The sequence below is a fragment of the Myxine glutinosa genome, chromosome 5 (genome assembly GCF_964187855.1).
Source record: "Myxine glutinosa chromosome 5, kmMyxGlut1.1, whole genome shotgun sequence".
In the NCBI taxonomy this organism is placed as follows: domain Eukaryota; kingdom Metazoa; phylum Chordata; class Myxini; order Myxiniformes; family Myxinidae; genus Myxine; species Myxine glutinosa.
Window position 1 is genome coordinate 85,939,723 of NC_136265.1, and position 18,824 is coordinate 85,958,546.

At 44.6% G+C, this 18,824-nt stretch overlaps 1 protein-coding gene across 10 annotated transcripts in view; it reads left to right on the top strand.

Annotated features, from left to right (window-relative positions):
* Window positions 1–18,824, top strand: part of LOC137428471 (uncharacterized) — a 165,804-nt gene that overhangs the window by 124,917 nt on the left and 22,063 nt on the right. The gene's annotated exons all lie outside the window — the stretch shown is intronic.

The window sequence follows — 18,824 nt, forward strand, 5'->3', positions numbered from 1 at the left end:
ATTGGGGAAATTGAAGGGGCCTATCTTATTTGATTAATGCAACGCAGATTCAACTATTGGGAACAGATCCTTAACAGAAACACAGAATAGTGAAATAACTACAGAGAGGTCCTATGGTGCTCTCCGTGTTGTAAATGGACTAACTCGGGTGCGATCTTTAATAAAGCCAAATGATGGGGATATTTACAGGGGATCATTTATAAGGGAACATTTACTAAAATTTACAAAGTGAAGGTTCTAAAAACCATAACAATATCATATAATTTGTAGGTCCAAGGAACTGTATCCATTACATCACCGATTTTAAAAACTTCCTTTGTCCATCTCTTTGCATAACCTTTCTCAAAATGACTTTTCCATCTGTATATTGTAACAATATCGCTAACTTTGAACTTGGGCTTTCTCAAATTAATCTCCTTTTCATATTCTAATTTTGGAAATGTTTCTGATGGTTTTGATTTTGTTGATGAATGAACTGTATTGTTGTAATTATCTACAATATCTGAAATGAAAGATACCCATTGTTGAGAACTGAGTTGTGTGCTTTTTTATCATCTCTCTTTCAAAGTGCGATTAAAGCGCTCAATAACAACTGCCTTTCCTTCATTAAAGGTGCTGCATAATGTAATACCATTATCTTTAAGAAATTTCAGAAATGTTTTGTTGTAAAACACTGTTCCCTCATCAGTCCATAACTTCTTTGGTTTCCTTTTGCTTTTACTAACTATTCCACTGAAATCTAATGGAAGAGTATTACCCATTTGGTTTTTCAAAGGAACAACCCATGCAAATCTACTCCTCAAATCAATAACGGTTAAAGCATGCTTGTATCCCTAATCATTATTTAGTTCAATTAAATCAGCAGATCAGATGTAATCAACACCTTTGGAATAAACCTTCCTTCTTTTAAACTTTGTGATTGTAGGTTTATGTAATTCGTTAGCCAAAAGCTCCTCAGTCTTGATGACATCTTTCGAGCTTCATCGTTTTTTTGATAACCCAGCCCAAGTCTCAATTTAGCACTTATCAATTTTTTCACGATAAACATATCGACTTTCTCAACGATGGATTTCGTATCAAAGATAACTTACACAACATTTCTCTGTCGGCTTCGTGTTTTTCATCTAATGTAGTGCTGTTTCCCTATTCAAATATCGTGTTTCATACACACTTCATCGACCTTAGTTAGAGGTTTAGACTAATGTTTAGAATTGTTGGCCTCATTTAATCTTTTATCCAAGTTTGTTCCTAGACCACAAAAAGAATACCCCGGTCGGTGTACTTCCCCTGGAATTCCAGTTGTTGTGAATTTACTACCTGACAAAAACATTTGCATGTCTCCCCCACTTTTATGCTTCGAAATGAATTGACACCTAAACAGTAAAACATATCCACTTTTGATAAACTCTATTACTTTTACCTTTAACATACGATATATTTTTGTGTTGGTTTTCTTTTTACACTTTACACAATAACTCATTTATTTATGAGAAAAATTCATACAATGTGCAAAAACCTTTTTGGTTTCCAATTTATACATTTCTATCTTGATTTTTAATGGTATTGTTCGTTATTGGAGGATGGAATGAACGTATTGGAAAGGGTGTTGGAGAGAAGGATAAGGAAGAAAGTGAAGATCGACGAAATGCAGTTTGGATTTATGCCAGGAAGAGGAACGACAGACGCGCTTTTTATTGTAAGGCAGTTGCAGGCGAAGTACATGGAGAAGAGGAAGAAGTTGTTTCTTGGGTTTGTTGATCTGGAGAAAGCATTCGATAGGTTTCCACGTGAAGTAGTGACATGGGCGTTGAAGAAGTTAGAAGTGGAGGAATGGTTGATCAGAATAGTGATGGCAATGTACGTGAGAGCGCGCACAGCTGAAAGGACGAAGGACGGGAACAGTGTTTGTGATGTTTTAATGAATGTTTCCCCCTGTACTGTCTTTCCCTCACGGTCCCCCTGTGCTGTGTTCCTGGATGTCTTTTTGTTGAATGTGTTTTAATGAATGTTTCCCCCTGTACTGTCTTTCCCTCGCGGTCCCCCTGTGCTGTGTTCCTGAATGTCTTTTTGTTGAATGTGTTTTAATGAATGTTTCCCCCTGTACTGTCTTTCCCTCGCGGTCCCCCTGTTCTGTGTTCCTGGATGTCTTTTTGTTGAATGTGTTTTAATGAATGTTTCCCCCTGTACTGTCTTTCCCTCGCGGTCCCCTGTACTGTGTTCCTGGATGTCTTTTTGTTGAATGTGTTTTAATGAATGTTTCCCCCTGTACTGTCTTTCCCTCGCGGTCCCCCTGTGCTGTGTTCCTGGATGTCTTTTTGTTGAATGTGTTTTAATGAATGTTTCCCCCTGTACTGTCTTTCCCTCGTGGCCCCCTTGTGCTGTGTTCCTGGATGTCTTTTTGTTGAATGTGTTTTAATGAATGTTTCCCTCTGTACTGTCTTTCCCTCGCGGTCCCCCTGTGCTGTGTTCCTGGATGTCTTTTTGTTGAATGTGTTTTAATGAATGTTTCCCCCTGTACTGTCTTTCCCTCGCGGTCCCCCTGTGCTGTGTTCCTGGATATCTTTTTGTTGAATGTGTTTTAATGAATGTTTCCCCCCGTACTGTCTTTCCCTCGTGGTCCCCCCGTGCTGTGTTCCTGGCTGTCTTTTTGTTGAATGTGTTTTAATGAATGTTTCCCCCCGTACTGTCTTTCCCTCGCGGTCCCCCTGTGCTGTGTTCCTGGATGTCTTTTTGTTGAATGTGTTTTAATGAATGTTTCCCGCTGTACTGTCTTTCCCTCGTGGTCCCCCTGTACTGTGTTCCTGGATGTCTTTTTGTTGAATGTATTTTAATGAATGTTTCCCCCTGTACTGTCTTTCCCTCGCGGTCCCCCTGAACTGTGTTCCTGGATGTCTTTTTGTTGAATGTGTTTTAATGAATGTTTCCCCCTGTACTGTCTTTCCCTCACGGTCCCCCTGTGCTGTGTTCCTGGATGTCTTTTTGTTGAATGTGTTTTAATGAATGTTTCCCCCTGTACTGTCTTTCCCTCACGGTCCCCCTGTACTGTCTTTCCCTCACGGTCCCCCTGTACTGTCTTTCCCTCACGGTCCCCCTGTACTGTCTTTCCCTCGCGGTCCCCCTGTGCTGTCTTTCCCTCGCGGTCCCCCTGTACTGTCTTTCCCTCGCGGTCCCCCTGTGCTGTGTTCCTGGAGATCTTTTTGTTGAATGTGTTTTAATGAATGTTTCCCCCTGTACTGTCTTTCCCTCACGGGTCCCCCTGTACTGTCTTTCCCTCGCGGTCCCCCTGTACTGTCTTTCCCTCACGGTCCCCCTGTGCTGTGTTCCTGGATGTCTTTTTGTTGAATGTGTTTTAATGAATGTTTCCCCCTGCACTGTCTTTCCCTCGTGGTCCCCCTGTACTGTGTTCCTGGATGTCTTTTTGTTGAATGTGTTTTAATGAATGTTTCCCCCTGTTCTGTCTTTCCCTCGTGGTTGTCAGCTCTTTCACGAGCCTCGATTCAGTATTAAAAAAAAAAATATATATATATATATCGTGAGTTTGAGGTGAAGGTGGGAGTGCATCAGGGGTCGGTACTAAGTCCACTACTATTTATAGCTGTGATGGAGGTGCTGGTTCGGAACGGAAAGGAGGGTTTACCGTGGGAGTTGTTGTATGCAGATGATCTGCTGTTTATTGGGGAGAGTATGGATGGACTGAAGGAGAAGATGAACAAGTGAAAGGAATGTATGGAGACAAAAGGTCTGAAGGTGAATATCGGAAAAACGAAGGTGATGGCAAGTGGTAAAGCATGTGGTGAGGTGGATAGAACTGGGAAGTGGCCGTGTGCTGTGTGCAGGAAGGGTGTCGGAGTGAACTCCATTCAATGTACAATGTGCGCTGAGTGGGTTCTTCAAAAATGTAGTGCTCTGAGAGGGTCATTAATCACTGTAGCAGCTACATTCAATTGTGAGGTGTGCACGGAGGGAGCTGCAGATGGAGGAAATGTTGAGTTGGATCTTGGAGACGGCGTGAAGCTGGAAGGTGTTAAAACGTTTTGCTACGTAGGAGACATGCTGAATGGAGAAGGTTGATCAGACTCGGCAACGGTTGCTCGAGTGATATGTGCATGGAAGAAGTTTGGGGAACTAAGTGGCATGCTGACGAGGAGGGGAGTGTCGTTGAAGCTGAAGGGAAAGGTGTATGCTGCATGTGTGAGAAGTGTTATGATTTATGGGAGCGAGACATGGGTAATGAACGGAGAGCAGCAACAAAGGCTGGAAAGGGTGGAAATGCGAATGGTTCGGTAGATGTGCGGAGTATCGTTTCGAGAAAGGAAAACAAATGATGAATTGTGAAAGATGATGGGAATAGAGCCTGTGATGGATGCTATGAAGAGAAACAGGTTGAGATGGTTTGGTCATGTGTTGAGGAAGGATGAAAGTGACTGGTTGAGAAGAGTGATGGAAATGAATTTCGAAGGAAGTAGAAGATGGGGAATACCGAGAAAGACGGGTAAATGTGGTGGAAGAAGAAATGCGGGAAAGGGGGTTAACAAGGAGTGTTGCAGAAAATAGGGCAAAATGGAGAAGATTGTCATGGGGACCGCAAGGCTAACCCCCGCTCTTGCAGGGAAAATTTGCCTTAAAAGGCCTGTTGTTGTATCTTGATTTTTAAAACATAAAGAATCCTTAGGAATGCCTTCACTCTATCCTCCATTTATTTCGGGAATATATATATATATATATATATATATATATATATATATATATATATATATATATATTGTTACAGATACGACTTTGATGGTATGGTGGGCCGAGCGGGATGGCCGCCGTATCCGTACAAGTTACCCCGATTGCACCCGGGGTTGACTAATCGCGCTATGCTGGCTCAATAGGAAAGAGAAGACACCCGGCTGGGTTATAATGACACAATACGACACCAGGGGTTCAGTTCTCAAGTATATTCGTACGGAAAAAGGTTAGATTACAACTACAAGAGGGACAGCATAGGAAGACAGGCACTTAGACACACTCTTATATTAACCCTAGACAGACCACAGATAAACGGGACAACGCTGACTCACACGGGATTTGATGGCAAGGAAAGCGGCAATCGATGGCTCAGGTGCACCTGGCTCAGGGACAGAATCACATACGGTGGTGTCCAACAGATGCGGGGAGGTCGCTCAGCGCTCGTGGGTCGCGACTTTGGTGGAGATGCCGGGGAGGTCGCTCAGCGCTCGGGAGGGTGGCGTCTTGTCCTTCCAAGCTCGGGGCGCATCTGACGTCACGTCCGGCGCGGGGCCGCGTATATCCGGCGGGGAGTGACACGCCCTCGGCTCGTTAGCGCCGCCCCAGATGGCATCGGCCCATGGCTTCTCATTGGGTGCGGGGGTTACCGGCTCCGCCCTTGACGAGGGGCCGACAGGGAGCCCCTTCGTGGTAACCCCGTGGAGCGCGTGGTCAATGGCGGCTAACCGAGCCGGAAGGAGGACGCCCACTCCCCATGCCGTCACCGCGCCGCCCCCCTCTTTTGTTGTTGTTGTTGTAGTTGGCGCTTCTTCATGGGGAAGAGATGCGGAGAGGTATGGGGAGGTCCTAAACTTCCTAACAGGTGCCATATAATCACATTCTGGTGCAACGAAGAGTCATAATTAATGGAAACAAGTCCTTAACTGACATAGATTAAGAATAACTAGCAAGATGTCCTATAATTGTCTACGTGTGGTGCGGGGGACCTGGGCACGACATTTAATGGGGGGATGAAGGGGAAGATCGGCTCTAATGGGTGTTGTTTACAGACAATGGGACTAGGGAATGGGGTAAGGGAGAGTTGGGGAGTATCGGAGAAAATAGGGGAATATTTACAAGCGGATATGGAGGCCAAATTCCATATTCGCAACATTGCACCCTTCTCTACCCTCGGGGCGTCCCGACCCGATAAATTTTTACCTACTTTAGTGTGGCACGCAATGTAGTTCCCTCTACTATTAACTCTACCCTGAGTGCGACAGTTTTACAGATATTCACAAATGAGTAAATATGTCCCCCTGCGACGTTGCACCCTTCTCCTCACAGAAACACACCCACAGGATAACCGAATCCGGAAAGAATTCTCAAACTAAACATACAGCCGGTAGGGAGCATTATTTACAAGACTACGCTGATATTTACACTACGATCCAGGACCTGTCTTTGGAGGAACACATGCAGATGTTATGCATAGAGAGAGCGCGCTTGCCAACATCGATACACCAACCCACGAGTGCTCTGTGGCCGACGGCCTTTAATAACGTGCAGAGCACCCTTCCCGCGCATCAAAAGCACCACCCCACCACCAATCGGTGCAGTCACCATTGTTCATTGGAATAAAAATAAATTCGACAACCCCTAACCCTGCAGGTGTCTCTTGCTCTTCTTGTGGTGCACTTGGTGTTACTTAAAAGTGGTTCACCTGTATGGCATAGGTGCCACGTTGACCCATAGGTCCATCCCCGGGTGGTGCTTGGCCGCAAACGAACTGCGGTCCATCGTGGGTGGCCACAAACATTGCGGTCCATATGGTGTATCGATCCCGGCAGCAAGCAGCGAAAGTGCAGGCCCACAACTGCGTCGCCAGCACCTCTCTCTCCTCTCTCTCTACCCCAAAGCCAGATCCTCGGAGGTGGGAGACAAAAACAAGACAAGTGAGCAAGGTGGTAAGGGCGCAAAAGTGCACGCAATGCAAGGTGATGCACACTGGGGGCACATGGGAACCAGGTGAGACAGGTACGTTCCTACCGTACGCCCCCCCCACCAGGTAACCTACATGGCCCCTCCCTTACCCCTTACTGTATCAACAAAACACAACACTACCCATAAACATCTACTTTACAAATCCACAAACATCCCTACTGTCTTCCCCGTTCCTCCCATATACCAAATTCGTCTTCTCTCCCTCCTAACCAATCAAATTTGCCATTTTCAACTCTCATCAAAATTTGCCATTTTCAACTCAACATCAAAATTTGCCATCACCAATTCATCATCAGTCCCTCCTAGGGAGGGAGAGATGGAATCACCCCAATGTCTCATCCACGTCGTGATGCGTCTCACAAATCCAACAGCAATTCTCATTTCTGCAACACAAACAAAGAAAACACAGGTGTGGAGTCATCATCATCACCACAGGTAAGTGGCTGCGTATGGTGCGACAGGTTCATCAATCCTAACTATCTCCTAAACGACTTTAACAACTTTACACTACCCGGGGTCTCTCTCCGGCCAAACCATTGGCCCTCTTACACTATGGGTTCTAAAAACCAATTCCCATTGGCCAAACTGTGGTGCTCTTCAATTTGGGGTCTCACTCCCCCGATTCATCTCCCGGTGCCCTCGCACAATTTCTGGGCTGCGGCGTGTACCTCTCCCAGTGGGTCTACCCACCTGCACACCTCCACCACTGCAGTTGCCTCCGAGCTTACCTGCTCCTTGCCCTAACCTAACTACCTGGGGAAGGCCCTCTGGCACTCTCCCCACTCGGTGCCCTCTCTGGCACTGGGCTACCCGGGTCCATCCTCCGGATCCTCGGGCCCCATCCACAACTCTACCGGCTCCCAGAGCCCACCTGCGGCCTCACCTGGCCGACATCCTCACAGTGGTGGAGTGCCCAACCAACTACACACACTAACAGGCTACACGCCCAGCCATTTCCACAACACTAATGCACCCATTCACAACACCATTCTGCAACCGCACCACAAATGCCAATATTCAACCACAATTTACCTGCACCCTCTACCTAACACTTACACTACCCGCCCCGGGTGCTCGTGAAAGGGGGTCCACTCTTCCCCCATCCACACCTTCGCACCATGCACACCACTCCGTACCACTTACTCCAACTCTCTCCACACACCTGTACTTGCACACCTGTGCTCTCACACCTGGTGCCACCTGCACCCTTCTCTCCCCAAGCGCATTCGCGCTGATCCACACACTCACTACTCATACACTGCTCCACACACCTGTCCAGTTGCACACCTGTGCAATCACACCTGTTCAATTCTCACAAACACGGCATCATCTCAGCTAACTACTCCCTTCTGAAACTTGCGCTTCCCAGTCGTCCCTTTAAACTATTGCGCTCCCTCGTCATTATAATCCACACTAATCTACCTGCGTCCCCACTACAGGTATCAGTCACTAACTAACCTTAACGTTACCTACTGTCATCTTCTAGGGCCCTATCAATATAACCTAACCCACCCGGGCTAGTTTTCACTGCCATACACCCCATAAACTATTGCTCCTTTGCCCCCCACATGGGAAGGATGGTGGTTTTGCCATCCCACCACATCGGGGGTCTCTCACTACCAATTTTGCACATCAAATTTCAACAAATCAAAAATTTGCCAATCACTGCCCATCATCTGCCAATCACTACTGCCAATCCCTTGCCAATCATCAAATTTTGTTTTTCTCTAATTTTGGGTCCAAAACACTAACCTCATCTCCCAGTCTACTCACTAATACCTCTCGGTGCGCCAATCCCTGTCCAAAGCCCGGCTTCGTAAAGCCAAGCAATGGATGCTGGTTGTTTTGTGCCTGCGGCTGGATGCGTCCGGCACTCGGTGCAGGGACGGGGGCTTACCCGGGCCGAGATCCCATGCATCACCTCGGCGTGGAGCCATCCAATGTCCCGATCTCGACCTGCCGGCACGTCTCAACAAAACGTGGCCGCCATGACGACCCTTTCTATCGGGCTGCCAGCTCCGCCTAGTGGAGCCTGGACGCGGCCGTTCAAAGCGAGGCCCGGCACGCACCGAGGGCCTGCTTCGGCTAAAAGTCGCTCTAACCTCTAACCCGTCTAACGTCGATGCTTCACCTGGACGCTTACACCCCGCAGCCCGTTCCTTGCTCACACATCCAGCTGTGCCCATGCTCCTCGTACCTTTCCTTACACACCCAGGTACACCCATTCCACTCACAGCCTTGGTCACACACCTGACCACCGAACACTTTGGCACACACTCGTTGCTCGCACACCTCACCAATACACCGCTTCGCACCCCCTCCTCGGTCACCTCCTCTGTGACAATCACAGGTGTGCCCTCATTCGCACACCCAACCACGTGCCTCACCACCAATTCCAGCGTGCATTCCCACTCACGCTCTACCATTCCAGGTGTGCATCCTTCCATCCCAGGTGTACATCCTCGCTCACCTGTCGCAACTAACTCACGCTCCATGTCACTCTCACTACTTTCACCTCCATTCCTGACAGCGCACTCACCCTTACTCTTGACAGCGCACTCTTTCCTCGTGCACCTGCCCGTCACACACCTTTCTCGCGCACACTCTCCCGTTACACCCTCTGTAACACTCACCACAGGTGGACACTCTTCCTTACTTCTGACAGCGCACTCTTTCCTCATGCACCTGTCCGTCACACACCTTTCTCGCGCACACTCTTGCGCACACTCTCCCGTCACACCCTCTGTAACACTCACCACCCCGCGCTTCCATGTGCTCCCTCGCACACACGCTACGACCGACTCACTCTCGCCAGCACCCTCACTCCTTGGCACGCACTTTTTCCTCACACACCCCAGAGTCGGACTTTCTTGCACACCTCCTCTTTCGCACACCAGACCAGTCGCACACTTCACCAACGGCCTCTCACGAACACCCGGGTCTATCTCGACCCCCAAGCTTATTAAATCCCCTGGCGCATCATACGCACGACCATATTGGTCACCACTTACACCGGGTCCTCTTCCTCTTCGCTTCTCCTCCATCACCTGCGAATCCCTCATCCGGTTAATGAGCACGTCATCACGATCCAAACACAGACTTTGGACCAATTCTTTTATCTCCTCTTTTATTTCTTTCTTATCCCCTCTCCGTCGCTTCTTAATTTCGCTCATCCCTTCTTCCACTTCTTCTAATTTGTGCTTCACCTCTTTTATTCCCCGGTACGTCTCCTCAAGCTCGTCCTCCAAGGCTACCTTGACCGTTTCCATGTGCGTCCTCACCTGCCGGTCCTTCGTCTCCATTACCTCTACCACCTCGTCCAACCTCGTTGTCAGTCCCTCACGTACCATCTGACATTCCCTCTTCGTCGCCACCAAGTCATCTTTTAGTTCTCTCTGTGTCGCTTTTAAACCTCCTAATACCGCAGTGTTCCTTTGAACCTGCTCCACTAACTCCGTCTGTCCCACCGTCAGCTGCTCCACCTCCTGCGTCAGGTCCTCTATGCCCCCTTGTAACTTTACAGTCCCCTTTCTCACCTCCTTTTCCATGTGCTCCTCACAGTGCCTCACCTCCTCGCGCACTCCTCCGACCTCCTCACTCACTCCTCTCCTGATCTCCTCTCCCATCACTTGCATCTCCTGCCCAGATGCCACCCTCATCTGCTCCATTTCCTCCCTGTGAGCATCCAGTTTGGTTTCTACCCCCATTCTGACCCCCTCTATCTGCTGCTCCATTTGTTTAACTTCCCTTTCCGCTTGGTCCCTCATGTCCCTCAATTTGCCTTCCATACTGTTTTCTAACCCCTCTAACCCTTTTTGCATCCCTTCCATTTGATTCTCTTGAGCGGCCATTCTGTTTTCTACCCCCGTTAACCCAGTTTTCACTCCCTCTATCTGATTCTCCTGGGCAGCCATTCTATTTTCTACCCCCTCTAACCCATTTCTCACCTCTTTTATCCCATTGTCTAACCCCTCAAAATTTTTGTCTAACTTCCCAATTTTCTTGTCTAACTCCTCAAAATTATTGTCTAACTTCCCAATTTTCTTGTCTAACTCCTCAAAATTATTGTCTAACTTCTCACCGGTACCCCTCGCTTCGTCCCTCATTACCCCCAATTGCTCACTCCGAGCCCTCGCTTCGTCCCTCATTACCCCCATTTGGTTTCCCATTACCCCCATTTGGTTTCCCAAGTCATTCCTCAGGTCTTCACTTGTCTGGACCATGAGCGCCTTTATTTGTTCCATAAATAGGCCCCAATCCATCGGCGGCGCTGCTACGGTCGCGGGCGCGGTGACCAGCGAGGCGCCATTTTGTGCGTTTGCTACCCTCGCTGCTTCGCTCTCCTCATGTCCCTCATGTCCCTCAATTTGGTCCTGGACCGACCCTGCTTCACTCTCCCCTACCGGACCCCAGCCGTCTTGATCCGCCATAGCGCGACTTGCAAAATTCGAGTTTCGTAAAACAAAACAAATTTCGGCCGCTCCAAATTTTGACCAAATTTTTTTTTTTTTCTCTATTCGTTTTTTTTTTTTCCTTCAAAATTTGGTCGGGCCTCGAATCCCACTCCTGACACCAATTGTTACAGATACGACTTTGATGGTATGGTGGGCCGAGCGGGATGGCCGCCGTATCCGTACAAGTTACCCCGATTGCACCCGGGGTTGACTAATCGCGCTATGCTGGCTCAATAGGAAAGAGAAGACACCCGGCTGGGTTATAATGACACAATACGACACCAGGGGTTCAGTTCTCAAGTATATTCGTACGGAAAAAGGTTAGATTACAACTACAAGAGGGACAGCATAGGAAGACAGGCACTTAGACACACTCTTATATTAACCCTAGACAGACCACAGATAAACGGGACAACGCTGACTCACACGGGATTTGATGGCAAGGAAAGCGGCAATCGATGGCTCAGGTGCACCTGGCTCAGGGACAGAATCACATACGGTGGTGTCCAACAGATGCGGGGAGGTCGCTCAGCGCTCGTGGGTCGCGACTTTGGTGGAGATGCCGGGGAGGTCGCTCAGCGCTCGGGAGGGTGGCGTCTTGTCCTTCCAAGCTCGGGGCGCATCTGACGTCACGTCCGGCGCGGGGCCGCGTATATCCGGCGGGGAGTGACACGCCCTCGGCTCGTTAGCGCCGCCCCAGATGGCATCGGCCCATGGCTTCTCATTGGGTGCGGGGGTTACCGGCTCCGCCCTTGACGAGGGGCCGACAGGGAGCCCCTTCGTGGTAACCCCGTGGAGCGCGTGGTCAATGGCGGCTAACCGAGCCGGAAGGAGGACGCCCACTCCCCATGCCGTCACCGCGCCGCCCCCCTCTTTTGTTGTTGTTGTTGTAGTTGGCGCTTCTTCATGGGGAAGAGATGCGGAGAGGTATGGGGAGGTCCTAAACTTCCTAACAGGTGCCATATAATCACATTCTGGTGCAACGAAGAGTCATAATTAATGGAAACAAGTCCTTAACTGACATAGATTAAGAATAACTAGCAAGATGTCCTATAATTGTCTACGTGTGGTGCGGGGGACCTGGGCACGACATTTAATGGGGGGATGAAGGGGAAGATCGGCTCTAATGGGTGTTGTTTACAGACAATGGGACTAGGGAATGGGGTAAGGGAGAGTTGGGGAGTATCGGAGAAAATAGGGGAATATTTACAAGCGGATATGGAGGCCAAATTCCATATTCGCAACAATATATATTAAACTTCAACTAAAGTCAATAACACCAACATCATCAACGACATAATCTTTTCCTTCTTCCTTATCCACATTTTCTCGTTTAAATCTCCTCCCTGAAATTGAAGTTCTGTCGAGCACTCTTAAAGCTAACATTTTCATTAGACTTTTAATTTCTCTATTTTCTTCCTTAGTGCGTTGAGTTTGATTTTTTTTGGTGAGACCTCCAATCTTTTATTAATCTCACTTGTTTCCATATTTTAATATTTTTCCTCCCTCTCTCTTTTCTCCTGGTGTTGGCTTAGCGGTCAAGGTACCGGCTTCGGATCCTAGGATCCTGGGTTCGAATCCTGGTCGATCGCTGAATTAACGCCAGGGGGGTTGACTCATCCTGTCATCCTTCCGAGATCGGCTAATTGAGTACCAGTTCACTGGTAATACCCTGTTTGTCGTAAAAGGCGACAAACAGGGTTGGCGGCAGGAAGGGCATCCGGCCGTAAAACATTGCTTCAAAAAGGGGACCAAAAAACAACAACAACCACGGTGCCTGAAAAAGGCCAACCCCCGCTTTGCGGGGAAAAATGGCCTCTAAAGGTGGTTTTTTTTTTTCTCTTTTCTCCCTTTCCTCCCTCTCCTCCGTCTCTCTTTTCTCCCTTTCCTCCCTCTCTTCCTTCACCCTTGCCTCATTTTCTTCTTCAACTCCTTCTTCATCCCTTACTACCCTTGAACCATCTCCCCATAGAATATCAAATATATGTTCATCTGCATTTCTTGATATTCCTTTACCCAAAATAAATTTTTTTACAACAGGAAACCAATAAAATTTCTTCTGAATTTCTAAAAGAGCTTTGTATTTTATCAAATTCAAACCCCTTTCATTATTTAACATTTTAATTAAATCTACATTTGCAGGTTTATTAACATTCGTATAAAGCCAATCTTTTATTGAAAAATTCCCATTCTTTTGTTGTATAACATATTTATTAAAATACCGAATACCCTTTTCTTGGAGGTATGCTTGGATACAGAAATGATAATTTTCTTGACGTCTTCTTGTTGTCATTTATGTATCGGAAATATATGAGAGATTAATATGATGACAGGTAATACCTCCCCATTTTCCTATTGTTAAATCAGTTTGTTTTCCCCAGCTTACTATAAAAAATCCTGCTCTTTGTGTTTTCATTAAATAAACTATGACAAAACTCTTGTTGATTTTAGCTTTATTAAATTCCTTTATTTGTTGATAACTAACAGTGGTTCCACCTGTCTCATTATCCTCACCAAGTGGATAATAATCCTCTTTACATGATTGATTTTATTCTTGTCGGTCTTGTATGTTTGTTGAAAAAGACCAGTTATACCCTAAATCAGACGTATCATACCCCCAATGTTCTATTCTCATAAAAACTATACGTCCTTCTTTATATAAGCTAATTTTAATTGTAACTGTGAATTGTGTGTGACCTTTGGATGTATTTAACATTTCTACATCTTTTGAATATATAGCCATTTTATTTATAAATATATATTGTGATAAATTATTTAATCTAAGCAAGTCATTGGCATCTGTGGGGCTTGGATAATTGATTAATTTATGAGTATTTTTCACATTAATATTTTTTGTTATATTATATTTTTGTCGTTCAGACTGTGCCTTTGTGTAATAAATTGAAAAATCAATATCCAACTCTCGGGATACTCCAAAGATAGAATCATCTTTTCCAACATGTCATTTATATTGGATTAAAAATGACATCATAAAAATTTTCATTATTATTGAGTTGAAATAATACGTACAAACATAATTGACCACAACATTTAGAATTAATGTCTTGGACTTGAAATGTTTGATAAACACCATTCTGTAAGAATTTTATTATTTCAAGAGGTGGTGGAAGACCATAACTATCAAAATAATTTTTTCCCTGACTATAATAAATACAAACCCAATGAGAACCAGTCCCATCTTTATCTTCTAAATTCATAATAATGTTCTTTGTATTTTTAGATATCTTTGTTAATTCATCTCTCGTACAAATAACAACATTAGCAATTTTTTTTTTTTTACAATATTTAGCAAGTTCTAGATTTGACGTTGTATTCTTTCCAAATTGTTTAAACCATTTATCCATTTATTTATGAGAAAGATATCATCCATTACCCCTTTTAGTTAGTTTTTGCACCTGCCTGTGCGATAGAAGAAAGCATATCTCCAACTAACAATCTCGCTTTATCAGGTAGGCTTTCAAGCTTTTCAGCAAAATATACAATTACACCACTTCCACTAATTTGTTTCTTCAACTCCTTGTTATGTCTTTCCAACTTTTTTTGAGCTTGTATTTGAGTCTTCCTTTCGTTAGCAGTTTTTACCGCTGCTGAAATACCACCCGTCAATGCTCCAGCCGCACTTAAACCAGCAAATAAAGGAATTAGAAATGGAAGAAATCCTTCACTTGTTTCCTTTGTTGAATATATATTTAACTCAGGTTTTGTCATTTTAATTTTAAGCGAGCCAGTATAATTTTGTGGTTTCACCTGTTCTCTTATGAGCAAAACATCAATTCTTACTGCTCCTTTTCTTTGAATTGTATTAACATTAATAATACAAGGATTTTGACTTTGAATGCAAGATAATAGTTCATGAAGATTGATTTGATTAATATATACCCTAGTTGTTTCTTTACTACTTGTTTATTAGTCCCCTACCGGTGTACACCGGATGGGACTATAGGTTTGCATGCCGTCCCTCCGTCTGTCAGTCCGTCACGTTTCTCTCATTAACACAATCATCAAAGATAACGAGGTTCTTTTTTGCTTTATCTAAATCTTGGGGTGAAGGTATATCATCCGTATTATCACTGACAATACAAGTTATGGGTTTTGGTTTCGGTTTTGATTTCTGTGTTTCACAAAATAGTTGTATTATATCCTCAATGTTATTATAATTTAGTTTGTTTTGAAGTTTAAATAAACCTATTATATCTTCTTTTTTGAAGAGCCGCATTAAAACCTTGTGATAGTATTTGATACTCGGGTTCAAAACTTGACTTTGTGAAAATTATTAAATTATCATAATCAAAAGAGTTGGGAGTAAGGAGCATCTTTAAAAGCAAATAGGTTTTTTTCACATCCGCTTGAACCAACTACAAGACATCTCAATGAATTTAGAAGATGTTTCTGTTTGTTAAATTTTATTTTATTTTCCCAAATGGGTAAAAATCATTCATTTGCAGTGCATTCAGAAAGTATTCAGACCCCTTCACTTTTTTCACATTTTGTTATGCTGCAGCCTTGTGCTGAAATCGTTTAAATTCATTTTTTTCCCTCATCAATCTACACTCAATACCCCATAAGGACAAAGAGAAAACAGGATTTTAGAAAGTTTTGCAAATTTATTAAAAAGAAAAAACAGAAATATCACATTGACATAAGTATTCAGACCCTTTGCTATGACATTTGAAATTTAGCTCAGGTGCCTCCCATTTCTCTTCATCATCTTTGAGATGTTTCTGCACCTTGATTGGAGTCCACCTATGGTAAATTCAATTGATTGGACATGATTTGGAAAGGCACACACCTGTCTATAAAAGGTCTCACAGCTGACTGCATATCAGAGCAAAAACCAAGCCATGAGGTCGAAGGAACTGCCTGCAGAGCTCAGAGACAGGATTGTGTCGAGGCACAGATCTGGGGAAGCCGACAAAAAAATCTCTGCTGCATTGGAGGTTCCCAAGAGCACAGTGGCCTCCATAATTCTTAAATGGAAGAAGTTTGGAACACCCAGGACTCTTCCTCGAGCTGGCTGCCCGGCCAAACTGAGCAATCGGGGGAGAAGGGCCTTGGTAAGAGAGGTGACCAAGAACCCGATGGTCACTGGCTGAGCATCAGAGATCCTGTGTGGAGATGGGAGAAACTTACAGAAGGACAACCATCACTGCAACACTCCACCGATCTGGGCTTTATGGCAGAGTGGCCAGACGGAAGCCTCTCCTCGGTGAAAGACACATGAAAGCCCACAGAATCTTGTTTCTCAGTCTGAGAGTCCTTTAGGTGCTTTTTTGCAAACTCCAAGCGGGCTTTCATGTGTCTTTCACAGTGATCACACTTTCAAGTGATCAAGTTTATAAATCTGGTCATAAGGCATTTGTTTGTAGGAGATGTATTTTAACATTTAGATCACAAGAGAGTTTAGATAAACATAACAATTATTGTGGTGAACATAAGGCAACAGTTATTAACATGCCTAAAAGTGGAGAAAAGGTTGTATTTAAAGAAATTAATAAATGTGTTAAACATCCATTCGTTATATACAGTCACGAGAAAAAGTAAGTACACCCCATGTAAACTTTTGACTTTTTCAACATATTTCAACATACAGCTATTTGATCTTCATTTCAACAATACTGATAGATAAAGGTGATATAATATAACAAATATCATGAAACATTTACATTTTATAGTCCATTGTGTAATTTAAATAAACATAAATGCAAATTTCGCATGTGGAAAAAGTAAGTACAACCTTGGCTCTTATAGGTGGTATTGCCCCCTTTGGCAGAAACAACCTCAAGTAGGCGTTTCTTATAACTGTCTACCAGTCTCTGACATCGACTGGGAGAAATTTTTGCCCACTCCTCCATGCAGAATTCTTTCAGATGTGCGATGTTTGAGGGGTTTCTTGCATGCACAGCTCGTTTCAAATCCCCCACAACATCTCGATGGGATTTAGATCTGGGCTTTGACTTGGCCATTCCAGAACCCTCCATTTCTTTCTTTTCAGCCATTCCTTGGTGGATTTACTGGTATGTTTAGGGTCATTGTCATGTTCCAAGGTCCACCATCGGTTGAGCTTCAACTTTCCGACAGATGGCCTTACATTATCCTCAAGCACCCTCTGGTACAATGAAGAATTAATAGTGGATTCTATGATGGTGAGCTGCCCAGGCCCTGATGCAGCAAAGCTGCCCCAAACCATAATATTTCCACCACCATGCTTTACAGTTGGTATCAGGTTCTTGTGGTCAAATGCTGTCTTTGGTTTTCACCAAACATGTCTTCTGCTACTGTGGCCAAATAGCTCTACCTTTGACTCAGCTGTCCAGAGCACATTGTTCCAGAAGTGTTGATCTTTGCCTAGGTGTTCATTGGCAACTTTAGTCTTGCCCTGATGTTCTTTCTGGACAGCAAAGGTTTCCTCCTGGCACACCTCCCATGTAAATCAAATTTATGCAGCCTCTTTCTAACGGTAGACTCGTGCACTTTGACAACTGTGGCAAGAGCTACCTGTTGGTCCTGTGATGACATTCTGGGGTTCTCAGAGACTTCTTTCAGCATATTGCGGTCTGCTCTCGGGCTGAACTTGCTGGGGCGGCCTGGCCTGAACAAGTTGGCAGTTGTTTGGAATCTTCTCCACTTGTAGATGATCTTCCAGACAGTCGAATGATTGATTTCAAATTGTTTGGAGATCTTTTTAAATCCCTTCCCAGACTCGTAGGCATCTATAACCTTCTTTCTGAAGGCCTCAGAGAGCTCTTTTGATCTAGGCATGGTGACGCCACACACTTCAACAACAAAGAGCAAACCAAACTAAATGTCTGAGGTTTAAAGAAGACAGGTTCCTCCAAGATCCTCTCTAACGATGTTCTAATCATTTGCACCTGAGCTGGTGCACCTGATTCTAATTTTAGGTATTTGAAGTAGTGATAAATGTAGGTGTGTACTTACTTTTTCCACATGCGAAATTTGCATTTATGTTTATTTAAATTATACAATGGACTACAAAATGTAAATGTTTCATGATATTTGTTATATTATATCACCTTTATCTATCAATATTGTTGAAATGAAGATCAAATAGCTGTATGTTGAAATATGTTGAAAAAGTCAAAACTCTACATGGGGTGTTCTTACTTTTTCACGTGACTATATGTAGATTTTGAAAGTATATTGGAATCAGTTGAAGATATCAAAAACTATCAGAAACATGTTCTTGTGGACTTTGTTATTATATTAAATCATCGGTTGGTGAAGAGTATGACAAGTTAGAATTTTACAGAGTAGAAGATGCAGCTGAGGAATTTGTTAAGTAGTGGGGCGGCTTAGCCCAAATATTCAAAAGAATTGTGCATTTTGTGAAACAAGCACCAAATTTGGCACAAATGTACATTAATATGTTGCGAACATTTTCAGATATTGGGCCACTTGAAATTCCGTAATTTTTTTTTTCAAATTTTTTCAAATTTCGTAATTTCAAATTTTTCGGGTGACACCGTCACAATTTCGGTCTTCGAGGCCGGCCGATAGGCAAAGTGTGACCGGAAGGGACGAGGTTCTCCTGACCACGTGGCCCTCGATCTGGGAAGCGAGAGGCGTTCCATTAGTGGACGCGCCCCTCACGCCCGACTTTTGGGCGGCCCCGGC